The sequence below is a fragment of the Nerophis lumbriciformis genome, linkage group LG27 (assembly GCF_033978685.3).
Source record: "Nerophis lumbriciformis linkage group LG27, RoL_Nlum_v2.1, whole genome shotgun sequence".
Lineage (NCBI taxonomy): Eukaryota > Metazoa > Chordata > Actinopteri > Syngnathiformes > Syngnathidae > Nerophis > Nerophis lumbriciformis.
The window spans coordinates 2,235,001-2,254,762 of NC_084574.2; the positions used below are offsets into that span (position 1 = coordinate 2,235,001).

General features: G+C 41.2%; 1 protein-coding gene across 2 annotated transcripts in view; it reads left to right on the forward strand.

Annotated features, from left to right (window-relative positions):
• fbxw7 (F-box and WD repeat domain containing 7) overlaps window positions 1-19,762 on the forward strand; it is a 346,930-nt gene that overhangs the window by 105 nt on the left and 327,063 nt on the right. For both annotated transcript variants that reach the window (XM_061923037.2, XM_061923038.2), the window contains exon 1: window positions 1-332. This exon is cut by the window's left edge and continues 105 nt beyond it. The gene's annotated coding sequence lies outside the window, so the exon portion shown is untranslated. The remainder of the gene's footprint in view (window positions 333-19,762) is intronic.

Genomic DNA, 19,762 nt, shown 5'->3' on the forward strand with positions numbered 1-19,762 from the left:
CCCTTTTCTGCCATTAGACGCACCCCCTTCTCGTCACCAACGGAGGCCGTTAAAGCGGGTGACGTAAAGGGACATCATCGACATCTTCCCGGCGGTGGTAGCGGACTGCTTTGACCGGAGCGGCTAATGCTAGCTAGCCGACACACGGAGCGATGCTAGTTAGCCGGTGCTGCTAACGTGTCGCCCTGCAGCACACACGGGGGAAGCAGCCACGGAAAGGCGGGGGAGAGTCTCCGGCGTTGGCGCCTGTAAGCTGACGAGGACCCGGCTTTGACGACCACCGGGAGCTACCGGAGAGGCCCGCTGTTCCCGTGCATCCTTTTATCTCCGAGGTAAACACACTAACACTCCAGCGGGCCTAGCATTAGCCGGCTAAGCTAATGCTAACAGCCCGCTCTTCACACCTGTGTTGATGCCTCTTTACTGACTTTTATGCAGGGAATACTACAACTTTACATGCTTGTGTGTGCTTCTGTTTGAAACTTTGCCTCATGTTAAAGTCAAAGTACCGCTAATAGTCACACACATACACATCTTCTAAGTAGACGCAGCATTGGCTGCTATGACGCGAGAAATTGGGCCGCCATCTTGAAGTGGTGATGAGGAGCCGGCGAGCAGCCTAAACTGACAGTTGACAGGTAGAAAACAAAGATGCCGGGCTGGTGTTCAGCGTTTTCTTGCTCAAATGAGCCGACTGTTGAAAGTAGGAATCACGGGATTACTTTTCTCAAGTAAGATTTAACATTAACGCACTATTAGTAGTTTTTTGTGAAAATAATATTACCTCAGAGTTGAGAAATAGCAAATATCTTCAATAGTACTGAAATCGTAGCCGCTAGCACAGTGTTTTTCAACCACTGTGTGGAAATTATGCAACTTCACCTAATTTATCCCAAAAATATTTGTTGCAAATCAATAATTATGACTCTCGCCCGGAAAAGGGTGTAGTGCCATCTCCGGGTTGCGGAGGAGACCCTGACCCAAGTGGAGGAGTTCAAGTCAATCAATCAATCAATGTTTATTTATATAGCCCTAAATCACAAGTGTCTCAAAGGGCTGCACAAGCCACAACGACATCCTCGGTACAAAGCCCACATAAGGGCAAGGAAAAACTCACCCCAGTGGGACGTCGATGTGAATGACTATGAGAAACCTTGGAGAGGACCGCATATGTGGGTAACCCCCCCCACCAGGGGAGACCGAATGCAATGGATGTCGAGTGGGTCTGACATAATATTGTGAGAGTCCAGTCCATAGTGGATCCAACATAATAGTAAGAGTCCAGTCCATAGTGGGGCCAGTACTTTGGAGTCTTGTTCACAAGGGAGGGAAGAGTGGATCGTGAGATCGGTGCGGCGTCTTCAGTAATGCGGACGCTGTATCGATCCGTTGTGGTGAAGAAGGAGCTGAGCCGGAAGGCAAAGCTCTCAATTTACCGGTCGATCTACGTTCTCATCCTCACCTAAGGTCATGAGCTTTGGGTTATGACCGAAAGGACAAGATCACGGGTACAAGCGGCCAAAATGAGTTTCCTCTGCCGGGTGGCGGGGCTCTCCCTTAGAGATAGGGTGAGAAGCTCTGTCATCCGGGAGGAACTCAAAGTAAAGCCGCTGCTCCTCCACATGGAGAGGAGCCAGATGAGGTGGTTCGGGCATCTGGTCAGGATGCCACCCGAACGCCTCCCTAGGGAGGTGTTTAGGGCACGTCCGACCGGTAGGAGGCCACGGGGAAGACCCAGGACACGTTGGGAAGACTGTCTCTTGGCTGGCCTGGGAACGCCTTGGGATCCCCCGGGAAGAGCTGGACGAAGTGGCTGGGGAGAGGGAAGTCTGGGCTTCCCTGCTTAGGCTGCTGCCCGACCTCGGATAAGTGGAAGAAGATGGAATCAATAATTATAATCTGCCAATAATGTGCCATTGCTTAGTGTCTGGGCTGTGTAGAACTCGGCAGGGTAACCACGTAATACTCCATGTCAGTAGGTGGCAGCAGGTAGTTCATTTCTTTGTAAATGTCGGAATGTGTCGGGTGAGACGATGATGGTTTGTTGTGATCCCAATATGCAGACCACAGCGGGAGGCGGCGTGCAGGTAAAAAAGGTATGCAATGCTTAAACCCAAAATGAACGAAAAGAAAAGGCTATGCAAAACTAAAGTCAAACTGAACTGGCTACAAAGTAAACCGAGACAGAATGTTGGACGACAGCAAAAACTTACGACGTCCACAAAGAATGACATGACAATCAACAATGTCCTCACAAAGAAGGATAGCAACAACGTAAATAGCCTTGTTTGCTAACACAAAGCAGGTGCGCGTAATAGCGCTCAAAGGAAGACATGAAGCTGCTACAGGAAAACACTAACAAAACAGGAAGGGCCACCAAAATAACAGCGCAAGACAAGAACTAAAGCACTACACACAGGAAGACACCAACAAACTCAAAATAAGGCACGGCGACCTGGTGGAGTTACATTTTTTAACCGTTTCTGCTGGTGGTGTGCCTCCGGATTTTTTTAATGAAAAAAATGTGCCTTGCCTCAAAAAAGGTTGAAAAACACTGCGCTAGCAAACAAGAGTATGACCATAATAGAATTGCTTGTCAATGAAATTAATTAAATATAAACATGTCATACTTTAATAACATAAAGTTGAAATAAATGATGAACATAAAGATTGTAAAAGCCAGATTGGTGGTTTTAGCTGATATAAAGACTTTCAGGTGTTTATATATGTTTATGTTGAAGTATTTGGCAGACGCTTTTATCCAAAGTGACATACATTAAAAAATACATGTAAAACAATCACTGTAAACATGATCATTTAAGGGAAGAATGTAATACAAAATATCAATACAAAGTGTCAAGACAGAATAAACTCTCTGCTGCTGCAGCAACAGAGATGCAGTCCCTAAGATATATAGATATCTAATGTATTCATACATTGTTTATGTAGGATATACGCATGTTTATATAACCTAATCATATTGTTTATTTAATTTAAAAATAGCTGACCCTTCTCTGGGATTATATTCCCAGTTTTGATCTGGGACGTCTGGTCACTTATAGCATATAAGAATATTCTATTACTGTTAAGCAAACTATGAATAATAAAACATGTCCTTTATCATAGCTACACGTATGAGAAAAAAGCCTGTGGAAATCAGTGGTATTCAGTGAGGTAAGATGAATTAAATGCGCTGACAGTTCATTGCTCCTGCCAAATGAATTGCACTGAGTGGAGCGGATCACCACTCCAAGATGGCGGCCCCGCGTCTCGTCAGCGCCAGTAGGCAGTAGCACTCCATGCTGCGTACCCTTCTAAGATGTCTATGGTCACACACACACACACACACACACTAGGTGTGGGGAAATTACCCTCTGCATTTGACCCATCCCCGTGTTCCACCCCCTGGGAGGTGAGGGGAGCGGTGAGCAGCAGCGGTGGCCGCGCCCAAGAATCATTTTTGGTGATTTAACCCCCAATTCCAACCTTTGATGCTGAGTGCCAAGCAGGGAGGTAATAGCTCCCATTTTTATAGTCTTTGGTATGACTCTCTAACCACAAGGCCACTGAGCAGGTTCGCTGTACACTTCCTTCATATATGAAATAATTACTGCTTTTTTTTCCTTTTCATTTATTCATTTATTTCAGGCAATGACATAAAAAAGTACAAGGTAGACAACATGTAATAATAAAAATTAATATAATGCAAAAGGTAATGTACAGTATGTAAGCATGATTGTCCGGTTTTGCCTGAAAGGGAGTGGGAAGAAAATCATTGATTTAATCCCACCCCCAGTGATTATTACATTGAGTTTCACTGTTACTTTGATTAAGGGTTATAATACAAATGTTGTATCATGGTGGCATTACCACAGGTAACAATAATTATTACACTGTAACAGTCATTTGTATCAACAATGTAGGAAGAGTGAACATACCAACAATGATAATAGGCAAAATACCAACAATGGTAATAGACAACATAGCAACAATGGTAATAGGCAAAATACCAACAATGGTAATAGACAACATAGCAACAATGGTAATAGGCAAAATACCAACAATGGTAATAGACAACATAGCAACAATAAAATACCAACAATGGTAATAGACAACATAGCAACAATGGTAATAGGTAAAATACCAACAATGATAATAGGCAAAATACCAACAATAGTAATAGACAACATACCAACAATGGTAATAGACAACATAGCAACAATGGTAATAGACAACATAGCAACAATGGTAACAGACAACATAGCAATAATGGTAACAGACAACATAGCAATAATGGTTAATAGACAACATAGCAATAATGGTTAATAGACAACATAGCAATAATGGTAATAGACAACATAGCAATAATGGTAATAGACAACATAGCAATAATGGTTAATAGACAACATAGCAATAATGGTTATAGACAACATAGCAACAATGGTAATAGACAACATAGCCATAATGGTAATAGACAACATAGCAACAATGGTAATAGACAACATAGCAACAATGGTAATAGACAACATAGCAACAATGGTAATAGACAACATAGCAACAATGGTAATAGACAACATAGCAACAATGGTAATAGACAACATAGCAACAATGGTAATAGACAACATAGCAACAATGGTAATAGACAACATAGCAACAATGGTAATAGACAACATAGCAACAATGGTAATAGACAACATAGCAACAATGGTAATAGACAACATAGCAACAATGGTAATAGACAACATAGCAACAATGGTAATAGACAACATAGCAACAATGGTAATAGACAACATAGCAATAATGGTAATAGACAACATAGCAATAATGGTAATAGACAACATAGCAATAATGGTAATAGACAACATAGCAATAATGGTAATAGACAACATAGCAATAATGGCAATAGACAACATAGCAATAATGGTAATAGACAACATAGCAATAATGGTAATAGACAACATAGCAATAATGGTAATAGACAACATAGCAATAATGGTAATAGACAACATAGCAATAATGGTAATATACAACATAGCAATAATGGTAATAGACAACATAGCCATAATGGTAATAGACAACATAGCAATAATGGTAATAGACAACATATCAATAATGGTAATAGACAACATAGCAATAATGGTAATAGACAACATAGCAACAATGGTAATAGACAACATAGCAACAATGGTAATAGACAACATAGCAATAATGGTAATAGACAACATAGCAACAATGGTAATAGACAACATAGCAATAATGGTAATAGACAACATAGCAACAATGGTAATAGACAACATAGCAACAATGGTAATAGACAACATAGCAATAATAGTTAATAGACAACATAGCAATAATGGTAAGGAAACATTGAGCACATGTTAACACTTTGAGACAGAGTTAAACAGCAGGTCAAATTAAAGACCCTCATGTCTATATTTGAACCAGACCCCATGTTTGTATAATAGTTTAAATCGATTAATAGCTTGGCATTGCTTGTGTTGAAAGTCCAGTTTGTTCCATAGTTTTACTCCGCATACAAACATTTACGTGTGGTTTGAGCTCTTGGCAATAAGAAATATTCTGACTACACACTTGTTTGTTGTTTTCACATTGCTACTGACGCACACCTTTTTTTTTTTACACCTGTATGACTGTTAAGTAAGTTAAACTCATGAATAATTTCATCAAATAAGGTTGTACATACAGTATAGGGCTAACAACTGTTTAATATACAGTATATTGATAATTATTAATGGTGTAACGATTAATCAATATATTGATTTATATTCCTTAGATCAGTGGTTCTCAAATGTATTTCACCAAGTAAATGAGTTATACTTGTATAGCGCTTTTCTACCTTCAAGGTACTCAAAGCGCTTTGACACTATTTCCACATTCACACACACATTCACACACTGATGGAGGGAGCTGCCATGCAAAGTGCTAACCACCACCCATCAGGAGCAAGGGTGAAGTGTCTTGCTCAAGGACACAATGGACGTATGGAGGTTGGTAGAAGGTGGGGGATCGAACCAGGAACCCTCAGGTTGCTGGCACGGCCACTCTCCCATCCCCACCTCAGAAAACACTAAGCTCCCAAGGTACCACCATAAAGACCAATATGACAATACATTAGCATAGTATTAAAACAAAGCCAGGATATTATTTACCAAGTATATTTAATATTTTAGCATTATTTTGGATAGTATTTTATGTTTTTACATTTTTTAATTGTATTTATATTGTAACAAACTATGTTATGTTTCACATGTAGTTTATTTGATTTATTTTGTAGTTTTCCATGGCTTTGAAGGCATCATTGTTACGTGCAGCTTTCTCTGCCAGTGTTGGTCTTTGTTTACTAGAGTTCTGCGAGTTGATGGGCTGAGTGAGGCTGGACATAAGTGGAGAATGTGGGGAACATTTGGTTCCCACGCCTGTTGTGTGATTGTAATGCTGAAGTAAGACACTTCTGTTTGTATCCTAAATGTTTATTTTGGGGTCGACTAAGGCCTGCAGTCGTCCAATTGTAACAACTTCCATTAAAGGCTTTTAAACCTTTGGTAACGGCTCGAGTAACGTCATTACAATATATAAAAATTGATTCTTTGGCATTCAGGGGTCGGCAACCCAAAATGTTGAAAGAGCCATATTGGAACAAAAAAAAATCCTGTCTGAAGCCTCCAACAAATAAAAGCCTTATATACCGTATTTTCCGCACCATAAGGTGCCCTGGGTTAAAAGCCGCGCCTTCAATGAACGGCATATTTCAAAACTTTGTCCACCTATAAGCCGCCCGGTGTTGTAAGCCGCATCTAACTGCGCTAAAGGAATGTCAAAAAAACAGTCAGATAGGTCAGTCAAACTTTAATAATATATTAAAAACCAGCGTTCTAACAACTCTGTTCACTCCCAAAATGTACGCAAATGTGCAATCACAAACATACGTATATCAACATGGACAGAGCTGCGTGAAAAAAGCCACCCGGCCTCTTCGCGTAAACTTAAACTTACCTTAACCACTCGCTCATCTTTTCTTCATCCATCCCTTCGAGTTAGCTTTTATGATGACGCCGGCTGGAAAGGTCTCTTTTGGCAAGGTCTTCCTTTTGAATATCACCATGGGTGGAAGTTTCTGGCCATTAGCATGGCAAGTTAGAACCACAGTGAAGGATGACTTCTCATTCCCTGTGGTGCGAATATTCACCGTACGTGCTCCCGTTGTATCCACAGTGCGGTTCACAGGAATATCAGTTGCTGTGAAATAGTAATCCGTGTGCGGATGGAGAGATTGCGTCTTTTCATGTACCGGATCCCTGACGCTTAGTAGGAGCCATTTTGTGGTCTTTACAGATGTAAACACACAAAGGAAATGAAACGTACGGTATATCCGCACGCTTTTTCTGCTTCTACGCGGGCGGGTGGTTGCTTACAGTAGAAGAAGAAGCGCTTCCTGTTCTATGGGGGCGGGTGCTTACCTTGGCGGTTGCTTGCGTAGAAGAAGAAGCGCTTCCTGTTCTACCGGGAAAAAAGATGGCGGCTGTTTACCGAAGTTGCGAGATCGAAACTTTATGAAAATGAATCGTAATATTAATCCATATATAAAGCGCACCGGGTTATAAGCCGCACTGTCAGCTTTTGAGTAAATTTGTGGTTTTTAGGTGCGGCTAATAGTCCGGAAAATACGGTAAGTGTTATAACGAAGGCAACACATGACGTAAGTGTCTATATTAGCCTACTATCAAAATGACTGTGTGTGTCACATCTTCTTTGACAGAAATGTTGGCAGTAATCTACACATTTTTACAACATTGGAAAACATTAGTAAAACAAAGGCTTCTCAGAGGGTGAGAGTACTCCTGGCTTAGAATGGCCAAAGGTATATATGTGTGTGTCCAAGTTAAAGGAAACGGCAGGCTGTCTTCTTATGGATTTATTACAATCTTTGCAAGTTGGGTGACATTTGCTGTGGTCTGGAACAACATGGCACACACACAACTATCAGAAATGTAGCAAATATTAGATGCAGATCATGTGTCATGAGACATGCAAATATAAATTAAATAGACAGAGGACATGAGTAAAGGAAAATAAACAAGCTCAAATATACCTACACTCTTAGAAATAAGGGTTCTAAAAGGGTTCTTCTACAAGGGCTGAGGTTCTAACTGGAACCATTTGCTTCTGAAAAACCCTTTCCCGAAGAAAGGGTTTTTCAAGGGTTCTTGGTAACGCTAATGGTTCCAGTAAGAACCATTTTGATCCAGAGAACCCTTTAAAACCCCTTTTCTGAATAATTGGTTTTAAAAGGGTTCTCACTAACACTAAGGGTTCCAGTAAGAACTATTTTGATCCAGAGAACCGTTTTTGGAAGAAAGAGTTCTTCAGGGATTGTTGAAAGCATGGGTAAGATCCTGTGTCACCAGGGACATACTTCCTGATAACATTTGCCAATAATGGTGACTATCTTTAAATAAATGTTTTTCTCATTAAAATGTTTTGAATGTTTGTTCAATGTCAACATGATAAATGACCACAATATAATATGAACTAAACTGATCTGTAGAATACAATATGGTTCTTTATAGAACCCTCAGAAGACAAGACGGTTATCGGTGAAAACCTTTGAAAAGGGATGTTTTTAGAACCCCCTGTGTCAGGTCTAGATGAAACCCTTGAAACATGAAAGAGTTCTTTGTGGAACTCCCTGTGTGGGTTCTAGATGAAACCCTTGAAACCTGAAAGGGTTCTTAGTGGAACTCCCTGCATGGGTTCTAGATGAAACCCTTGACAAACGAAAGGGTTCTTAGTGGAACTCCCTGTGTGGGTTCTAGATGAAACCCTTGAAATACGAAAGGGTTCTTAGTGGAATTCCCTGTGTGGGTTCTAGATGAAACCCTTGAAACATGAAAGGGTTCTTAGTGGAACTCCCTGCGTGGGTTCTTTGTAGAACCTCTCATGGGGGGTTCTGGGTGGAACCTTACACACACAGTTCTAGGTAGAACCCTCCGAAAGGGTTACAGGTGGAACCTTTATAAAAAGGTTCTACCTGGAGCCAAAAAGGGTTCTCCTATGAGGACGAGCCGAAGAACTTTATATGGTTCTACTTAGCACTTTTATTTCTAAGAGTGTACAGACGTGGCATAATGATGCAACATGTACATGTACAGCTAGTCTAGATAGCACGTTAGCATCGATTAGCTTGCAATCATGCAGTGACCAAAAATGCCTGATTAGCACTCCACACAAGCCAATAACATCACCAAAGCTCACCTTTGTGCATTCATGCACAGCATAAAAAGTTTGGTGGACAAAATGAGACAAAGAAGAAGTGGCATAAAACACGTCTTTTTGTGGCAGTGTCGTAGATAGTTGTACTTGTAATCAAACTACGGCCAGTTCAAAGACAGCTGAAATTAGGACAAAACGGCGCTCGCCAAATACTCTCATCAGTAAAGCATGTTTAATATAAACGGTGGGATTTCTAACAGTTAGGAAGGTTTGTGGCATGTTTGTCCTTCTAAAGAAACCATACTAAAGCAAACATTTGTAAGCTTGTATTTACTAATATTGCTATTATCAACTGAAACGCCTTTGAGGGCTTTAGTACACTCAAAAACATCATGTTTCACAAGACATCATGACAGGACACACGGAAATCATCAAAGACCTTATACAGTAAGACGCTCAGGTTGTCTGCCATTTTGGTTTTCAGGTCCCATTTTTGGGGGATTTGGTCCCGTTTAATATTTTTTATAGCTTTTTGTTTTAATTTGGGACCTGTTTAGTTTGTCAATAAAAATCGAGCTGCGGGCCGCAAATGGCCCCCGGGCCGCACTTTGGACACCTCTGACCTAAATTGCACTTTATTCAAATAAGATGTGATTGTATTGGCCAATAATTGTTTACTTGCTTGTTTGTATCCATAATTAATTTATACATCATTCCTTTACAAGAAATAACAGAAATATAGGATACTTCACCTGCAGTGTTCACTATTTATTTCACACGCACACTGCTTGAATTGAAAAAGTTACTGAATCGATTTTAACTCACTGCATCGTTTCGGATCGTATCTTTCTAATAAAATGATATCATCCCTGAATTGTATCTGTGACCATAAATTCTTAATCAAATTGAATCGTTGTTAAAACTAATCATTACACCACATTTTTTATGACTAAAGTAAGGACCAGAGGTGGGTAGAGTAGCCAGAAATTGTACTCAAGTAAGAGTACTGTTACTTTAGAGATTTATTACTCAAGTAAAAGTAAGGAGTAGTCACCCAAATATTTACTTGAGTAAAAGTAAAAAGTATGTTGTGAAAAAACTACTCAAGTACTGAGTAACTGATGAGTAACATACACACACATATCATATATATATATATATATATATATATATATATATATATATATATATATATATATATATATATATATATATGTATATATATACATATACATATATATATATATATATATATACATTGATATATACAGTATATAATTTATATTTATTTATTTTGCCGTTTTTGTTTACATGTTAAAGGTGTTTTAATGAATATACATGCATGTTTAACACATATAGATTCCTTTCTTTCATGAAGACAAGAATATAAGTTGGTGTATTACCTGATTCTGATGACTTGCATTGATTGTAATCAGACAGTAATGATGATAACGTCCACGTTTTCAAATGGAGGAGAAAAAAAGTTCCTCCTTTCTGTCTAATACCACATGAAAGTGTTTGGTTTTTGGCATCTAATTTGTCCAGCTTCCATATTCATTTTTATACACTTTACAAGAAATACATTGGCGGCAAACTCCGTAGCTTGCTAGCTTGTTTGCGCTGGCTTTCGGAGACTCTTATTTTGAAAGCGCATGCGCGATGGAGCGGCACTTTTATTGTGAAGACAGGAACTGTGCAGTCAGTCTTTAGGCTTTTGACGGGATGTACGGTTGAAATAAAAAAGGGTCTTTTTTCCCTCACAATTTTGATTGATTGATTGGAACTTTTATTAGTAGATTGCACAGTACAGTACATATTCCGTACAATTGACCACTAAATGGTAACACCCCAATAAGTTTTTCAACTTGTTTAAGTCGGGTCATGTGACCGCCTGGCTCTGTTTGATTGGTCCAACGTCACCAGTGACTGCATCTGATTGGTGGAACGGAGTGAACGTCACCAGTGACTGTATTTGTTGAAACGCAGGCACTATGAAGGTCTGTCTGACAGACCAAAACAAACAAAGCGTGCATTAACAGATCGATAAAAATTAGTAGCGAGTAGCGAGCTGAATGTAGATAAAAGTAGCGGAGTAAAAGTAGCGTTTCTTCTCTATAAATATACTCAAGTAAAAGTAAAAGTATGTTGCATTAAAACTACTCTTAGAAGTACAATTTATCCCAAAAGTTACTCAAGTAGATGTAACGGAGTAAATGTAGCGCGTTACTACCCACCTCTGGTAAGGACCAGAATCAAAATATATTAAATGTAAACACTTTTATTAAAAATGTCACCTTCCTCTGATTATAATCCCATCAGCTATCAAGGCAGAAAGGAAAGTTAACAATAACCTCTTGAAATGAAGGTGTAAAAATAAGAAATATGTAAGAAATGCTTAATAAAGTGTAACAAAATAGTGCAAAGTGTGAAAACGTAAACATAGAGAAACCTGAGAAGAACTGTTTTCTGCAGGTTAAGTTGGTGTGGTATTACTGATTACAAGCGCCTTGGTCTGACTAAGCTTAGTCCGATTTAAATAATAAATAAATAGATAATTAAAATAAATCTGCCATACTGTAGTGACTTTTCCTGTTTTATCGACAATGTATTTGACCTCTGCAGCACTCATTTTTAGTTTCTCTCCTCACTTCATGCTGAGAATCAACGGCGGGACAACAAGACAGCGCAACCAAAAAGATAGTTGATACTGTTACCCGATTGGCTGTTAGTGTCCCCCCACTGATCAGTGATCACTTGGTTAGCGAGTGCCTTTGTTCATGCAACCAACCTTGATTTGCCACTTCCTGTTTCTTCTGACTATAAGAAAAAGATTTATACTGAACACATTTTTTATTGATATTAGTTACGTGTCTATTGCGATATATATGGATATCGTTTTAATGCCCCGCCCCACAGTATATCCATTTTCTATACCACTTGTCCTCATTAGGGTCACGGGTGAGCTAGAACATATACCGGTTGTCGTTAGGCGAGAGGCTGGGTACAGACTAGGGATGTCCCGATCCAGGTTTTTGCACTTCCGATCCGATACCGATATTGTTTTTGCATTTCCGACCCGATACCGATACTGACCGATACCGATACTGACCGATACTGGCCTATCCGAGCATGTATTAAAGTTTAAAGTTATTTAGCCTACTTAGTTGTCAGAATCATGTTGAAAAGGGTTTTAGTACTCTTGATAACAACTAGCCAGCTGAATTAGGGGAGTTTGAATAATACGCAATGGTTGGTAACAAGAAACTGACCTGTTTATTCAAGGATAAACACAAAATAGACAAAATTATACATGACAAACAGAAATGGCATCATTGAACTAGGGCTGGGCGATATGGCCTTTTTTCAATATTGCGATATTTTAAGGCCATATTGCGATACACAATATATATCTCGATATTTTGCCTTAGCCTTGAATGAACACTTGATGCATATAATCACAGCAGTATGATGATTCTATGTGTTTTGATTGATTGATTGAGACTTTTATTAGTAGGTTGCACAGTGAAGTACATATTCCGTACAATTGACCACTAAATGGTAACACCCCAATAAGTTTTTCCACTTGTTTAAGACGGGGTGATTCATGATACAGATATATACTATCAGATATATACTATCATCATAATACAGTCATCACACAAGATAATCACATTGAATTATTTACATTATTTATAATCCAGGGTGTGGAGGGGGGCGCCGGATGTAAGTGTCAAAAAGACAGCCAAAAGAGTTTGATATGAGAATAAATCTAAAGTTAAAATATAGGGTAGAAATGCACCCATTTGCAGGAAATGTAGTCTTGATTTTCAAAATGTTCTTTCAAGGCTTGCATGTCTACATTAAAACATTCTTCTTCATACTGCATTAATATATGCTACTTTTAAACTTTCATGCAGAGAAGGAAATCACAACTAAAAAAATCACTAATTTTTTCATACGGTGTTGATGTGGAAATTTTTGCCTCTGCATTTTGATGGTGTGGACGTGTGGCACCGAATGGAGATAAGCGTCTCGACAGACGTCACAATATTTGAACAATGATGACGAAAACTGTTGTCTCTGTCGTGTCCGTGTGTCGAAAATTGTTATGCGCTTATTTTTTTATTTGATTTTGTGCGTGGCATAGATTTGCCGTGCGCAGAGGACGCTTGAGCAGGCGCGCACCTTAGCAGCTGCGCTAGCATCACAGCTAACGTTAGCCATGCCGCTACCTCGCTCTCTGCTGGGAGAGGACGTATACGTATGTGACGTGTGACGTGTGTAAGAAGGTGCGCTCGCTGTCTGTGAGAGGGAGACACAGGAAAGAGTGAGAAGAGCCTGTCGTGTAATGCCAGCAGCTAAAAGCAACTGCGTGAGAATTGTGGATGTGTTGAAGGTGTGCTGGAAAATGCGGAACGAAAATTACAGAGCAGCAGAAAAGTGGAATGTATTATTTAAATAGGTGCGTTGGAAAACACGGACCGGAGTTTTTTTTTTAAAAACTGGATCTGGATCGGCATTTTCCCATGCCTTGCCGATACGCATTTTTTGGCAAATATCGGCAGCCGATCCGATCCAAATATTGGATCGGGACATCCCTAGTACAGACACAGAGATAAAAAGAAGCATTCGCTATGCAAGTAAAAGTACATTTACAAAAGTAATAAATACACCTAAAACACACAATTTTGGTAACATTTGTGAAAGTATCTGGTTAGTCTGAGTACAATTACTAAAAGTCTTACCCATCTTGTTATGATGGCAACAGTTTGACCCAGGAACAGACTATTTTAGGTTCCATTGTTTCCTATGAGTATATTTTGTCCAAGATCCGTAACAAATTGGAGGTCAAGCATCGTTCCAGTATGGGTATGCAGTGACGCTGTGTTTGTATACACTCACTGGGAACTCTGATGATAATGGAGATTGTGCGCCTTCACCCCCATGCTGCTGTAAGGTTCAAACTGCTTGTCGTATTGCTTTTAAAGGGGAACATTATCACCAGACCTATGTAAGCGTCAATATATACCTTGATGTTGCAGAAAAAAGACCATATATTTTTTTAACCGATTTCCGAACTCTAAATGGGTGAATTTTGGCGATTTAAACGCCTTTCTAATATTCGCTCTCGTAGCGATGACGTCACAACGTGACGTTACATCGGGAAGCAATCCGCCATTTTCTCACTTTCGTCGGTGTGTTGTCGGAGGGTGTAACAACACGAACAGGGACGGATTCAAGTTGCACCAGTGGCCCGAAGATGCGAAAGTGGCAAGAAATTGGACGAAATTTGTTCAAAATAGGAGGCTGTGGGGAAAGCCGACGAAATGGTCAGTCGTGGGGACGGCGTGGCGCAGTGGAAGAGTGGCCATGCGCGACCCGAGGGTCCCTGGTTCAATTCCCACCTAGTACCAACCTCGTCATGTCCGTTGTGTCCTGAGCAAGACACTTCACCCTTGCTCCTGATGGGTGCTGGTTAGCGCCTTGCATGGCAGCTCCCTCCATCAGTGTGTGAATGTGTGTGTGAATGGGTAAATGTGGAAGTAGTGTCAAAGCGCTTTGAGTACCTTGAAGGTAGAAAAGCGCTATACAAGTACCGTATTTTCCGCACCATAAGGCGCCCTGGGTTAAAAGCCGCGCCTTCAATGAACGGCATATTTCAAAACTTTGTCCACCTATAAGCCGCCCCGTGTTGTAAGCCGCATCTAACTGCGCTAAAGGAATGTCAAAAAAACAGTCAGATAGGTCAGTCAAACTTGAATAATATATTAAAAACCAGCGTTCTAACAACTCTGTTCACTCCCAAAATGTACGCAAATGTGCAATCACAAACATACGTATATCAACATGGACAGAGCTGCGTGAAAAAAGCCACCCGGCCTCTTCGCGTAAACTTAAACTTACCTTAACCACTCGCTCATCTTTTCTTCATCCATCCCTTCGAGTTAGCTTTTATGATGACGCCGGCTGGAAAGGTCTCTTTTGGCAAGGTCTTCCTTTTGAATATCACCATGGGTGGAAGTTTCTGGCCATTAGCATGGCAAGCTAGAACCACAGTGAAGGATGACTTCTCATTCCCTGTGGTGCGAATATTCACCGTACGTGCTCCCGTTGTATCCACAGTGCGGTTCACAGGAATATCAGTTGCTGTGAAATAGTAATCCGTGTGCGGATGGAGAGATTGCGTCTTTTCATGAACCGGATCCCTGACGCTTAGTAGGAGCCATTTTGTGGTCTTTACAGATGTAAACACACAAAGGAAATGAAACGTACGGTATATCCGCGCGCTTTTTCTTCTTCTACGCGGGCAGGTGGTTGCTTACAGTAGAAGAAGAAGCGCTTCCTGTTCTATGGGGGCGGGTGCTTACCTTGGCGGTTGCTTGCGTAGAAGAAGAAGCGCTTCCTGTTCTACCGGGAAAAAAGATGGCGGCTGTTTACCGAAGTTGCGAGGACGAAACTTTATGAAAATGAATCGTAATATTAATCCATATATAAAGCGCACCGGGTTAAAAGCCGCACTGTCAGCTTTTGAGTAAATTTGTGGTTTTTAGGTGCGGCTAATAGTGCGGAAAATACGGTATGTGACGTGTGACGTGTGTAAGAAGGTGCGCTCGCTGTCTGTGAGAGGGAGACACAGTAAAGAGTGAGAAGAGCCTGTGGTGTAATGCCAGCAGCTAAAAGCAACTGCGTGAGAATCCACAGACCTGTGGATGTGTTGAAGGTGTGCAGGAAAATGCGGAACGGAAATTACGGAGCAGCAGAAAAGTGGAATGTATTATTTAAATCGGTGCGTTGGAAAACACGGACCGGAGTTTTTTTTTAAACTGGATCTGGATCGGCATTTTCCCATGCCTTGCCGATACGCATTTTTTGGCAAATATCGGCAGCCGATCCGATCCAAATATTGGATCGGGACATCCCTAGTACAGACACAGAGATAAAAAGAAGCATTCACTATGCAAGTAAAAGTACATTTACAAAAGTAATAAATACACCTAAAACACACACTTTTGGTAACATATGTGAAAGTATCTGGTTAGTCTGAGTACAATTACTAAAAGTCTTACCCATCTTGTTATGATGGCAGCAGTTTGACCCAGGAACAGACTATTTTAGTTTCCATTGTTTCCTATGAGTATATTTTGTCCAAGATCCGTAACAAATTGGAGGTCAAGCATCGTTCCAGTATGGGTATGCAGTGACGCTGTGTTTGTATACACTCACTGGGAACTCTGATGATAATGGAGATTGTGCGCCTTCACCCCCATGCTGCTGTAAGGTTCAAACTGCTTGTCGTATTGCTTTTTAAAGGGGAACATTATAACCAGACCTATGTAAGCGTCAATATATACCTTGATGTTGCAGAAAAAAGACCATATATTTTTTTAGCCGATTTCCGAACTCTAAATGGGTGAATTTTGGCGAATTAAACGCCTTTCTAGTATTCGCACAACGTGACGTCACATCGGGAAGCAATCCGCCATTTTCTCACTTTCGTCGGTGTGTTGTCGGAGGGTGTAACAACACGAACAGGGACGGATTCAAGTTGCACCAGTGGCCCAAAGATGCGAAAGTGGCAAGAAATTGGACGAAATTTGTTCAAATTAGGAGGCTGTGGGGAAAGCCGACGAAATGGTCAGTCGTTTGTTCCGCACACTTTACCGACGAAAGCTATGCTACGACAGAGATGGCAAGAATGTGTGGATATCCTGCCACACTCAAAGCAGATGCTGACATCAACTCCAAAACTGGACAGATCAGCTTTCAGGAAAAGAGAGCGGATGAGGGTATGTCAGTATTTTGTGTCTATTTAGGTATGGTTAACCTGAGTGCTGAAATCGTGGAAAAATAAATGTTCTTAGCGCGCCTGAAATGGGCTGTCTGCACTCTCAAAGTGCATGTTGTTGCCAAATGTATTTCATATGCTGTAAACCTAGTTCATAGTTGTTAGTTTCCTTTAATGCCAAACAAACACATACCAATCATTAGTTAGAGGGCGATCGCCGAATTCGTCCTCGCTTTTCTCCTGTCGTGTCGTTTTTGTCGGTTTCGCTTGCATACGGTTCAAACCGATATGGCTCAATAGCTTCAGTTTCTTCTTCAATTTCCTTTTCGCTACCTGCCTCCACACTACAACCATCCGTTTCAATACATGCATAATCTGTTGAATCGCTTAAGCCGCTGAAATCCGAGTCTGAATCCGAGCTAATGTCGCTATACCTTGCTATTCTATGCGCCATGTTTGTTTGTATTGGCATCACTATGTGACGTTGCATACGGTTCAATCCGATATGGCTCAATAGCTTCAGTTTCTTCTTCAATTTCGTTTTCGCTACCTGCCTCCACACTACAACCATCCGTTTCAATACATGCGTAATCTGTTGAATCGCTTAAACTGCTGAAATCCGAGTCTGAATCCGAGCTAATGTCGCTATATCTTGCTATTCTATGCGCCATGTTTGTTTGTATTGGCATCACTATGTGACGTTGCATACGGTTCAAACCGATATGGCTCAATAGCTTCAGTTTCTTCTTTAATTTCCTTTTCGCTACCTGCCTCCACACTACAACCATCCGTTTCAATACATGTGTAATCTGTTGAATCGCTTAAGCCGCTGAAATCCGAGTCTGAATCCGAGCTAATGTCGCTATAGCTTGCTGTTCTTTCCGCCATGTTTGTTTGTGTTGGCTTCACTATGTGACGTCACAGGAAAATGGACGGGTGTATATAACGATGGTTAAAATCAGGCACTTTGAAGCTTTTTTTTTAGGGATATTGCGTGATGGGTAAAATTTTGAAAAAAACTTCGAAAAATAAAATAAGCCACTGGGAACTGATTTTTAATGGTTTTAACCCTTCTGAAATTGTGATAATGTTCCCCTTTAAGTGTCAATCTCAGCGTCTAGATGTTTTCTTGAGAATACCAACAAGTTGACCAGACATAAAACAGTGAAGTCTGCGTTTGACATTTGTAGCAGTAATTGCCAATAAGTGCAAATACGCTTCATGTTGTGTGTCACATGGCGACAGATTAGCAGCCGGGATTGAACCTGCGTCGCTTCTGTGCCTGTTTGGCTTCTGTTTCCTTCTACTTAGGTCCGTGTCCCTTTTAAGACTAAATAAGAGCTTTCCAACTAAACGTGATGCCCTTGCTTGTATTTATATGAACATTAGCAACCTACTTGTACTGCCAGCTTCTTACACATGCAGTCACACTTCTTGCACAGTAGTTTCACACTAAAGTAATATAATGGTGAAAAGCCCAACTTTCACCATAATAAAACCTTTATAACTGTACAGGCAATGTTTGACTTACATTTTTTTACCCTCAGGTTTGAAAAGGTCAATAAAAGTCATAACACTGTCATATATACATACATTTTAGGGCTGACAAAATGAACGCGTTAACTCAAATCATTCATTCAAAAAATACCAATAATAATGGACTTAAAAGAATCCTTATGTAAGACAAGAAGTCATGTTTTTCTGTTTATGCATTCCAACTCGTAAATAAGCCAATGTGATTCGTTCTATTCCGCCTATAAAACGCTCTAAAAATATCCAAAAACGTGTATTTATGTGTGTATGTATTAGAGATGCGCGGTTTGCGGACACAACCGCGGAGTCCGCGGATTATCCGCGGGTCGGGCGGTTGAAATAAAAAAAAAAATTAGATTTTATCCGCGGGTCGGGTCGGGCGGTTGAAATAAAAAAAAAATTAGATTTTAAATAGATTCAGGCGGGTGGCAGTTAAACCAATTGGGAAATATATATACATAGACGGCGTGGCGCAGTGGAAGAATGGCCGTGCGCGACCCGAGGGTCCCTGGTTCAATCCCCACCTAGTACCAACCTCGTCATGTCCGTTGTGTCTTGAGCAAGACACTTCACCCTTGCTCCTGATGGCTGCTGGTTAGCGCCTTGCATGGCAGCTCCCTCCATCAGTGTGTGAATGTGTGTGTGAATGGGTAAATGTGGAAGTAGTGTCAAAGCGCTTTGAGTACCTTGAAGGTAGAAAAGCGCTATACAAGTACAACCCATTTATCATTTATCATTATCATAGTTAAATGTTGTTACCCACATACGAAAAACGAGCAGGCACCTGCAGCATATGCCACAACAGAAGAAGAAAAAGAAAAAGAGATGGACACTTTTACGGAGCGGAGAAGGGACGCCTCGCCGGGGTCCGGGACCGAGGCCCCTTCCCCCGAGAGGGCCCCACCGGGAGCCGTAGCTGAGGCGATCCGCGAGAAGGGCCCGACGCACGTCCAGGGTCACCACCGCGCCCACCGCACCGACACCCCGCCTCGTCCGCCTTCGCCGCGGCCGGCGTCACGCGCAGCAGGTAAGCAGCTTACCTGCCCGCCACCCCCGTGGCCGGGGGCTCGTAACAGGGGTCACTCCGCGCGCTCCGCCCGCGCAGCTTACCTGCCCGCGCAGCTTACCTGCCCGCCACCCCCGTTGCCGGGGGCGCGTAACAGGGGTCACTCCGCGCGCAGTGCGCTCACGAAAGGGGTGGGGCTCACCCTG